At 40.3% G+C, this 8,822-nt stretch overlaps 1 protein-coding gene across 1 annotated transcript in view; it reads left to right on the top strand.

Annotated features, from left to right (window-relative positions):
• The first annotated feature begins 1,793 nt into the window (after positions 1–1,793).
• drd2a (dopamine receptor D2a) overlaps positions 1,794–8,822 on the top strand; it is a 49,968-nt gene continuing 42,939 nt past the window's right edge. The window contains exon 1 of the mRNA XM_031297026.2: positions 1,794–2,203. The gene's annotated coding sequence lies outside the window, so the exon portion shown is untranslated. The remainder of the gene's footprint in view (positions 2,204–8,822) is intronic.

Below are 8,822 nucleotides of genomic sequence, written 5' to 3'. Positions count from 1 at the left end.
TGTTAAACTACTTATCCTGAATTATTTGTGTAGACAGTGTTTTAATGCTGCAGATATTCTAAGAGACACCATATATTACTAGAGTATGCTGTTGGTAAAATCTATGAAATGTCATATTGAATGTTACATTGTTATCTACAAAGTAATGACAGCCATCAGATTACTGGAGTGGAGAAAAACTGCACCTTTTCCCTTTGGTATGTAGTGGAGAAGATGTATGGAAATACCCAATATAACATTCTCAAATAAAGTGCTTGAGTACAGTACTTGAGTAATGTACTTACTTTAGATGTCTGCCAGTAATTCTGGATACATTAATATCATCAGCAATGTTTTTCCTACAGTGTCTACAGCCTTTGATCTCTATCTGGATACTGTAAAAAAACAAAAAAAAAAAAAAACTGGCCAACTAATCTCACTGAGAGGCCCTGAGTGATCACCCTCTTTTTGTCTTCTGGTAATGGTTGTATTGATTATACACTGTGTTGTGTTACCATATATTGGCCAGGTTGTGCATTAACAAAAATCCTTATTTAAGTCTCACCTGTGTGAAGGTGTATAGTGAGGCAATGGAAAACCACTGGAATATTTTAACAAATGTAGATCACACTGCCAGGAATTGATATCATAAAACCATCCATGAGTTCCTTGAAAATAATTACTTACACTCTACAGTATTACAGTTGTAACACAAATAACTCTAGCTCTAAAATAATGAGATTTGGAAAGAGGATCATCACTGTAACCACACTGCTTTCCAGGAGGATGCAGACACAACCAATGCCATTGGTTACAGAGAGAAAACCCAAACATGAGAAATGTGTGCAGTGCTTGAAAATGCCTTTATGCTATTTCTGACATACTTCATACAAAAAACAATTTATGTGTCACATGTTCTTGTATCTGTTCCCAAACACCTGTGGTGTAGTCGAGAGCAATCATATTTATACTCAGACTATCTATTTGAAGGCAACAAGGTCAGAAGTGGGTCCTAAGTTAGTAATCAAACTCCTAGTTTGTACTTGTCTTTATATGCACAGACTGGGGCAGTGTGTATTGGATGCATCTCAAATCTACACGTCAAAATAAATCTCAAGGATGTGATGACGAATTTGTGTTACATTGTTTCTCAATGGTTATCCTCAGGGCACATAATACTACTGGTTTTCTATCCTTCCAGCTAGTTAATTGTATTCACAAAGCAGTCCATGTGTAAACTGGCTCCTGTTTATGTGGCAGCAAGAATGAAAGCCAGCACAGTTCTGAGATGTCAGTTACTGAATAATGACAGGGGGTAATTAATGGATAAAATACAGGATTTTTTAAAATAATAATAATAATAATACATTATTATTATTATTATTATTATTATTATTATTATCGCTTTTCTAAGAAAGACAAACGTACAGACAGATTTGTGTCAATTAGAATTTAAGTGTATGGGTCCAAATGCAGTGTTCACCACAGTCCACTTATTTCTTTACTTTCCAACTCCATTACCATATTCCACGACTTCGAAGTGTATCACATTAAATATGTGTGGTCGATTATCAGCAAACTATTTCTCTTTCAAATCTCGTCCACTCTGCTATCAGAGGATGAAATACTTTACATTCACATGTGTACCTTTTCCCATCGTTTAATAATTACTAAAAAACGCAGCTCGTGGGGCAAAATGAAGACTGCAGTGATGTACGATCTCCCCCATGCCGGTGACAGTAAAGGAAATATACGTACCTCCCAGGTTGTTAACAGATGTAACCCCGCCTTGATTTTGCACACTTCTTTACAGTCGCCGCGTCTCCTGCCTCCGTCAGTACCGAAGGTAACTCCGTGCGTAAAGCTCCTGGACACCAGACGGACATCGTACAGTTTCAACCTCTGCTTCACTTCTCTGAAGACCGAAACCGAATAAAATCATCCCTCGGCGTTTCAAGAAACAAACGGGAAACAGTTAATGATTTAAAGCAGTTTTATTTATTTTTTTATAATATGTATTTTGTTGCTCTCACCAGTGCCGTTTTTCCTTAGAGCCTGTAGCCTACTAATGGCTCGCACCCAAGGCGCTGCACCGACTCGGTTAAATTATAAAGAGTAAACAATGTGCAAAGCAAATGAAAGATACGAGCTAACTGTGGATGCTCTTGGATTTAACAGCCGGTGCCTGTAAAAACAAAGATTCAGTAAAACTTATGGCGTGAAGGTAAGGCAATTATTTTCCTTGTGTGATTTGTACCGAACGTGGCAAAAACACAAGATAATCTATAGCTTCGGTCAGTATAGCACTAAAAAAACGCCCTATTCGTGTTTTAATCCAGCAGGGATCAGTGGTCCAGTCCAGCCTACTTAATGAGAGCTTCGGGGTGACGCAAAGTGATTTATTGGCTGTGATTCCTGAGATATTAACTTTCAAGGTGAATTTGCTGTTGCTAGACAATTTTTCGCTTCACCTCAACGCGCATTATTTCCAAACGAACACTTCGAGTCCGTTTCTGAATGAGTGAGTGTGAGCGCTTAGGCGCACGAACAGTGTAGGCGGTCTACGTGTGACACACACACAGCTTTACATTATAAGGATGATTTATTTGTATAGCAGGTCGGATGTTTACAGTATTGATCCGGATTGACTTTAACTGAAAGCAAACATTTGCTCTCCGCTGTAATCCATCCTAGAAAAAGTGCTCTAAGGGAGCTGTAATTTATTTATTCAAATGTGGCAGTGTGCCAGTGTCAATCTGTGTTCCAGTTTGTAATTAGTTCTGGGTTCTTCAGAGGCAGCGCGTCCTCGACACAACGCTCCGTGCAGGGCAGGTGATTGCTGTTCTGGCTGCACAACCCGTCCTGTATCCCATCAACCCTTGCTGAGCAGCTTTAACAAGTTAACACCAGGCGAAATTAATGAGGGGGAAAGAACGAGGGTGGGGGCTAACAGTGTGGCTGTGATACTGAGTGCATAGTGGCCTTTTTATGAGTTATGTATTTTAATTGCTTGTATATAGCCTGATGTTGCTGCACAGTTTTGTTCTGTTGAAATATGTAATTGGTCCCTCCACACTTTGCCGCAGATTTACAGTATTTTAGTGTGTTTTTCTTTGGGCTCATTATGCTTAGTTTGCCATTTTCCAAATGCAGTAACATGTTGTGGCAGCGAATGGTGATCATGACAATGCTGATATTGACATCCAGCTATAGTCACGTTTTAATTAGTCGGCAATGACTGAAGAAAAAAAAGGAAAAAGAAGGAAACTAAATATGACCAAACTCTTCATAATAACTAATAACTCATGTACAAAATATAAATACTGCTTTGACATGTGATCAGCAGCTGTGCTGTAAGTCGGCAGGTATGAATCTTTGGATAGCTGAACCCTGGTCATAACACCTGGTCTCCAAATTGGAACTGTCAATAAAAAGGACACCAGGTTTTATTGGACAGGGGAAAGTTGGTTATGTCAACTCCACTTAGGCAGAGTTAACAATTTGAATCCTTCTTGATAGAGGAAAGTGAACAGCTCATCCCAAGGGAAAGCATCTTTAGTTAAATACCAAGATTTCTGCTGAGCCTGGATGTTGTGTCTATTCGTGTCTTTTCAGTGACAGTATGACACATTGTTCATCCATATGGATTCTACATCTTCCAGTCTCTGATCTGTCACACCTCATTGTGAGGGAAACAGCAGTGCTTGTGAAGTCCAGCTGTTTGACACAGACAGTTGCATTGAATTAAATCCCCTGGATGCTGCCAGATAACTGTCAATTTAAAAACAGATATTTTTCTTAACACGATTCACTTGGATTAATAGAAGGAAAAGATAATACGTACAAAGACGCTGCTATTGTTTACATTGTGAGCGATTGGCTTACATGAGGATATTTACATCGAGGTGGTTGACAGTCTTTAAGTAGATAAGGCACATTATTAGCACAGTTGTTAAGAGGTTTAAAGCCAAATCACTCAATGCAGCTGGTCAGTCAATAGTGACATTTAAATTCATCATACTGCTCCTAAGAGAGATGACATGCATTCAACAAAAAACAAACACCATGCTGCACTGCAATTACAAACCCAAATAAATGTTGGTTGTTTACATGGTTTTTGTGCCCAATCCAGTCAGGGAAATCACAACCTCATTTATTAAACAGACACTCTTCAGAAGAAAGCTATTCTCCATATGTGCTGGACTGGAGTGAAACCATTAGATTCAAGTACCAAATTGTTTTAAATTGAAGCATTACCTTCGGTTTAACAAAATACAAAACACTACACAATCTACAAACTTTTGGCAATATTACAACAGTTTTGTTTTATATTTATATATTTTGTTCTCTTTAGAGGCAGCAGTGAGGCATTATATATTTGGGGGTGGAGGTAAACTCTGAAAGTTAAGTATAATGAAGTTCTACATGCCTTAATGCAAGTTAATAATTATAAATTATTGTCTTGATTACTTTGATACTTAGAAGATTATTTGTGATGATTTCAGAAAAGTGAAACCATAGAACCGTCAAGGTACACAAACACCTTCTAATCATGCATCAAGCATGGAAAACACAGCTCTTCCAGTTCCAGCAGACCCAGAATGTTAAAAAGCTGTAGATGTTTCATGTCATGGTCATGTCAATGTAAGCAGAAGAAAGTAAAAAGAGGGAGCAGAGGGAACATTGTTTGGACCAGAATAAACAAAAAAGGCAAAGGAATGGACACGAGAGCTTCCGTGACCTTTGCATTTGGTTCTGTCTGAAACATAAGTGAGCTAAGATGAAATAGTTTGCCTTTTCAGCAGAACCTAAAGCACTAACTGAAAACTCAAAATGGCAGTGTAAACATAGACTCCTCTAACAAGCAGTAGAATTATTGTATATCTCAGTAATATTGAAGCTCCTCCTGTATGTCTTACAGTATGTGTGCGGCATACATGTGGCTTGGCAGCCCCACTGTGTTCTAACAGTAAATCATTTAATTGTATTGGATCTCTGTGAATGTATCCGACTGGCCTACATTCTCTCTCTCCTGAAACCCACTCCCTAACATGTCAAATACGTCAACACTCTCAGGACCAGCACCATCACTGAAAGGATGAAGGAGCCAATTAGGTCTTAAAGCCAATGGGAGATCCATCAGGATCTGATTAAGCTCCAGGTTACAGTTATATGCTGAGAAAAAACTTCTATAGGGATGATGTGGGCCGAAGTGTTCGTTGTCCATCACGGCCACGGAGCGCGCTGGCCAGAACTGAGAGACGCGAAACAGTGAAAGCGCTGGTGCAGCGGACCACGCATTGGAGAGTGTGGCCGGCTGGACGCGGTGCAGACGGACATCGGGGGTCGGTGCCGGGCAATGGACCACGCATTGCAGATGATGCATCTAGGAGTCACATTTCACAAACTTCTGAACAAGACAATGGTTGTCAGGTCCAGAATTCTTGTGGAAAGCAAAGGAAACATGGATGCACTGCAAGGTGGGTTCCACTATTGATGAAGGTGATCCAAGAAGGAGATCTCTGCAAATGCAATAAGTTTACAGAAAAGCAGTGCAACCAGTCAGCTGATCATGTATTACTCTGATTGGAAGAGACTGAAAACTGCAGTATTGTGGATATTGAAAATCAAGAAGGCTTTACTAGAATTGAGTCAAAAAAGGAAGAAACTTCTGTTGGATACTCTCAATCAATTACATCAATTACATAGATCTGAAAAATGTCGAAAGCCAGAGACTTAATGGGACAAGATTTACTGATGACCTGTCAATGGCAGAAAATGCTATCATCCAATTCTGCCAAAAGGAAAGATTTAACGATGATATTTGTGCTTTGTTGTCTGGAAAATCTGTGAAAAAGAGTAGTCCCATCTACAAGCTCAACCCTGTTGTAGGAGACGGACTGCAGAGAGTTGGTGGAAGGCTGTCCAGGGCTGCTATGCCAGAAGAAAGCAAACGCCAAATTATCCTGTCAAAAAATCAGCACATCTCCATGTTATTTCTCTGACATATCCATGAACAGATAAGGCATGGGGGGAGAAATCACATCCTCTCCAGGTTGGGGGGGAAATATTGGATCACACATGCCAATGCAGCTGCGAGAAAAATCTTGTCAAGTTGTACTTTTTTGCATGGTCACAAAGGGAAAATGTTTGATCAAAAGATGGCTGACCTGGCCAAAGAGAGAACTACTCCAGACTTACCTCCATTCACAAATGTTGGGGTGGATTACTTTGGGCCAATTGAGGTAAAGCAAGGCCGTACCAGTGTCACATTTCCGCTCAGATAATGGCACAAACTTCACAGGAGCAGAGAAGGAGCTAAAAAGAGCAATTTCAGAATTGAACAATGGGACAATTGAAAAGGCTTTACTGCACGGGGACATCAAGTGGAGTTTCAATCTATCAACAGCTTCACATCATGGCGGTGCATGGGAAAGCATGATCAGGCTGTTTTCATGCTAATCGAATGAGTTTTTAGCCTGAAAGATGCTAGGGCGGACCGCCGATTAGCTTACAACGCTAGTATTTGGGGCACAGGGAACGTAAAAACAAATCGCTATTCATACCATTAAAAAGGCTCAAAATATCAAAATGTTAACCAAAGCATTGAGAACTTTGTAAGTGTACAGGTTCGTTTTGCGCCGGAATTGTCCTTTAAACGATCGACCCTTTACCAAATTCTCTGCAGATCCTAACGATTTGGAACCTCTGATGCCAAACCATCTTCTTACATTGAAAAAGAAACCAAGTTTGCCTCCGGGTCTGTTTGATCAAAAGGACCAGTATGTAAGAAGACGATTGAAACAGGCACAGTACATTTCAAATTTATTCTGGAAAAGATGGGCAAAGGAATATCTTGCTTCGCTACAGGAAAGGCAAAAGTGGAACAAAACAAAACGCAATCTTGCAACATGAGACATTGTTTTGATTGCGGATGCCACAGCCCCACGAAATTCCTGGATAATTGGAAAAGTAATCAAAACATTTCCTGACTAGTCCGGCAGATCTGTTCAAATCCAGACAAAAATAAACATTATTGAAAGAGCATTTTATTGTCTATTAGTAGAAAATGAGTTGTCAGCATAAAAAGTTGACATGCTAAGCAGACTTTTAAGGTAGCCTAATTTTGCAGTTTTAAAAGTGTTTCATTTAAGTTTTATATGGCTCCGTGTGTGTGTGTGTGTGTGTGTGTGTTTAATTGTCTTGTATAGCCATATACAATTAGGGGCCGGTTGTGTTGGATGCATTTCATTGGCAAGCAGCGTGTGACGCTGGGGGTGGAAAAAGTTTATTTAAATGTGGCCTAATTGGTTCAGCTGTGTTGCACACAGCAAGGTCCCAGTTTTTTGACCGGTGTATGGTGAAAACCTGGTTAAGTGTATGATAACTTGATAAGATTAAAAGAAGAACTATTATTTAGTTCGATTAGTTTTGTTTTTTTATTTAAAATGAATGTGTCATATCCAACTTTAAGTTTGAACTCTTGGACAAAAAGTTATTGATTGATCGCATCTACACCGATGCCACGTGTTAATTACCGACCAAACAAAGGAACAAATGTGCGCCAACCGCTTCCAATAAAACACATTTGGTCCTGTTAGTTAAAGGAGAATTCTGGCCAATTTTTACGTTAATATTGATCGCTATAAATATGTGTGTACTTTCGATTGAAAAAACCCGACCCGAATCGGTGCAGGCAACACGGAGTAGCTGCAGCTTCGTGTATGAGCTTCCACTGAGCTAAAACGGCAGTTGTCGGGGCAAGTTTTAGAGTGCCTTTGTGCCTCTTAACAGACATAAAATGCAATTAAAATGTCTGTGCAACATGAACAGGGCCCTTACGTGACAACAAGATGCGTTTTCAACTCAGACATTGTTTAAATTCACCTACCCTGGTCCAGAATTGGGAAAGTTCACTTGACTAGTTCAGTTCATAGTTCATACTTCAACATTTTGAACTAAGTTCACAGTTCCAAAAATGAACTAGTTCATAGTTCTTTTTATTGGATTTTCTTTTTGAAAGCCGGCACATTTCTGGGCAAAGTTTGCACAGAAATGTAAGATTTTCCCATACTCACCGACCTTGTCATAAAACTCGTTTAAATGATCATACGACACCTCCTTGCTGCTTTGTCGCCTCCATGCTGCTGTAGCCACCATGCTGCTTTTTGTTTTGATGACGCATGCGGCGGTGCGACACTGGTGGCTGGTGTTGCCAGATTGGTTGTTTTTTCCGCTACATATTAAGGCCTGTTTACGGTGTGTTTTAGCCGGGCTTTCGCCTGGAAGGCTCTATAAAAATCTGGCACCCTGTTGAACGAAGTTAAACTGAGAGAGCGTGCCGTTCACAGACACCAGAATGAACGAGTTCACAGTAACGTTCATCAGGCAGTAATACAGTACGTTCAGTTCACGTTTTCCCAAAATATGGAACTATCGTTCAATGAACGCATTCAGGCACAACTCTGCCCTGGTCCCTGTCTCGATCCTGCCGGTAGCTGCTAGCTGCTAGCTGCCGTCCAATAAGTGTGTTCAGCTAGGCTTCTGTGATAATCATCCCGACAACAATCCACGGAGCGGCGGTGGTCTGGCTATATCCTCCAGAGGACAGGTCATGTCATGTCTTGAAGTTTATTCCCCCCTAAAAAAAACAGTAGTGCGGTAGAAGCTGCTAGCTGCTGTCCGGTGAGTGTGTTCAGCCAGGCTTCTGTGATAATCATTCTGACAACAATCCACAGAGCGGCGGTGGTCCTCCAGAGGACAGGTCATGCCTTTGCAACGAAAACTTGAAGTTTATTCCCCCTCAAAAATAGGTAATTGAGCACTGTAGTGGTTATGACCAT

This window comes from Sander lucioperca, chromosome 5 (assembly GCF_008315115.2).
Source record: "Sander lucioperca isolate FBNREF2018 chromosome 5, SLUC_FBN_1.2, whole genome shotgun sequence".
Classification (NCBI taxonomy): domain Eukaryota; kingdom Metazoa; phylum Chordata; class Actinopteri; order Perciformes; family Percidae; genus Sander; species Sander lucioperca.
This window is presented reverse-complemented; position numbering and strand designations above follow the sequence as displayed.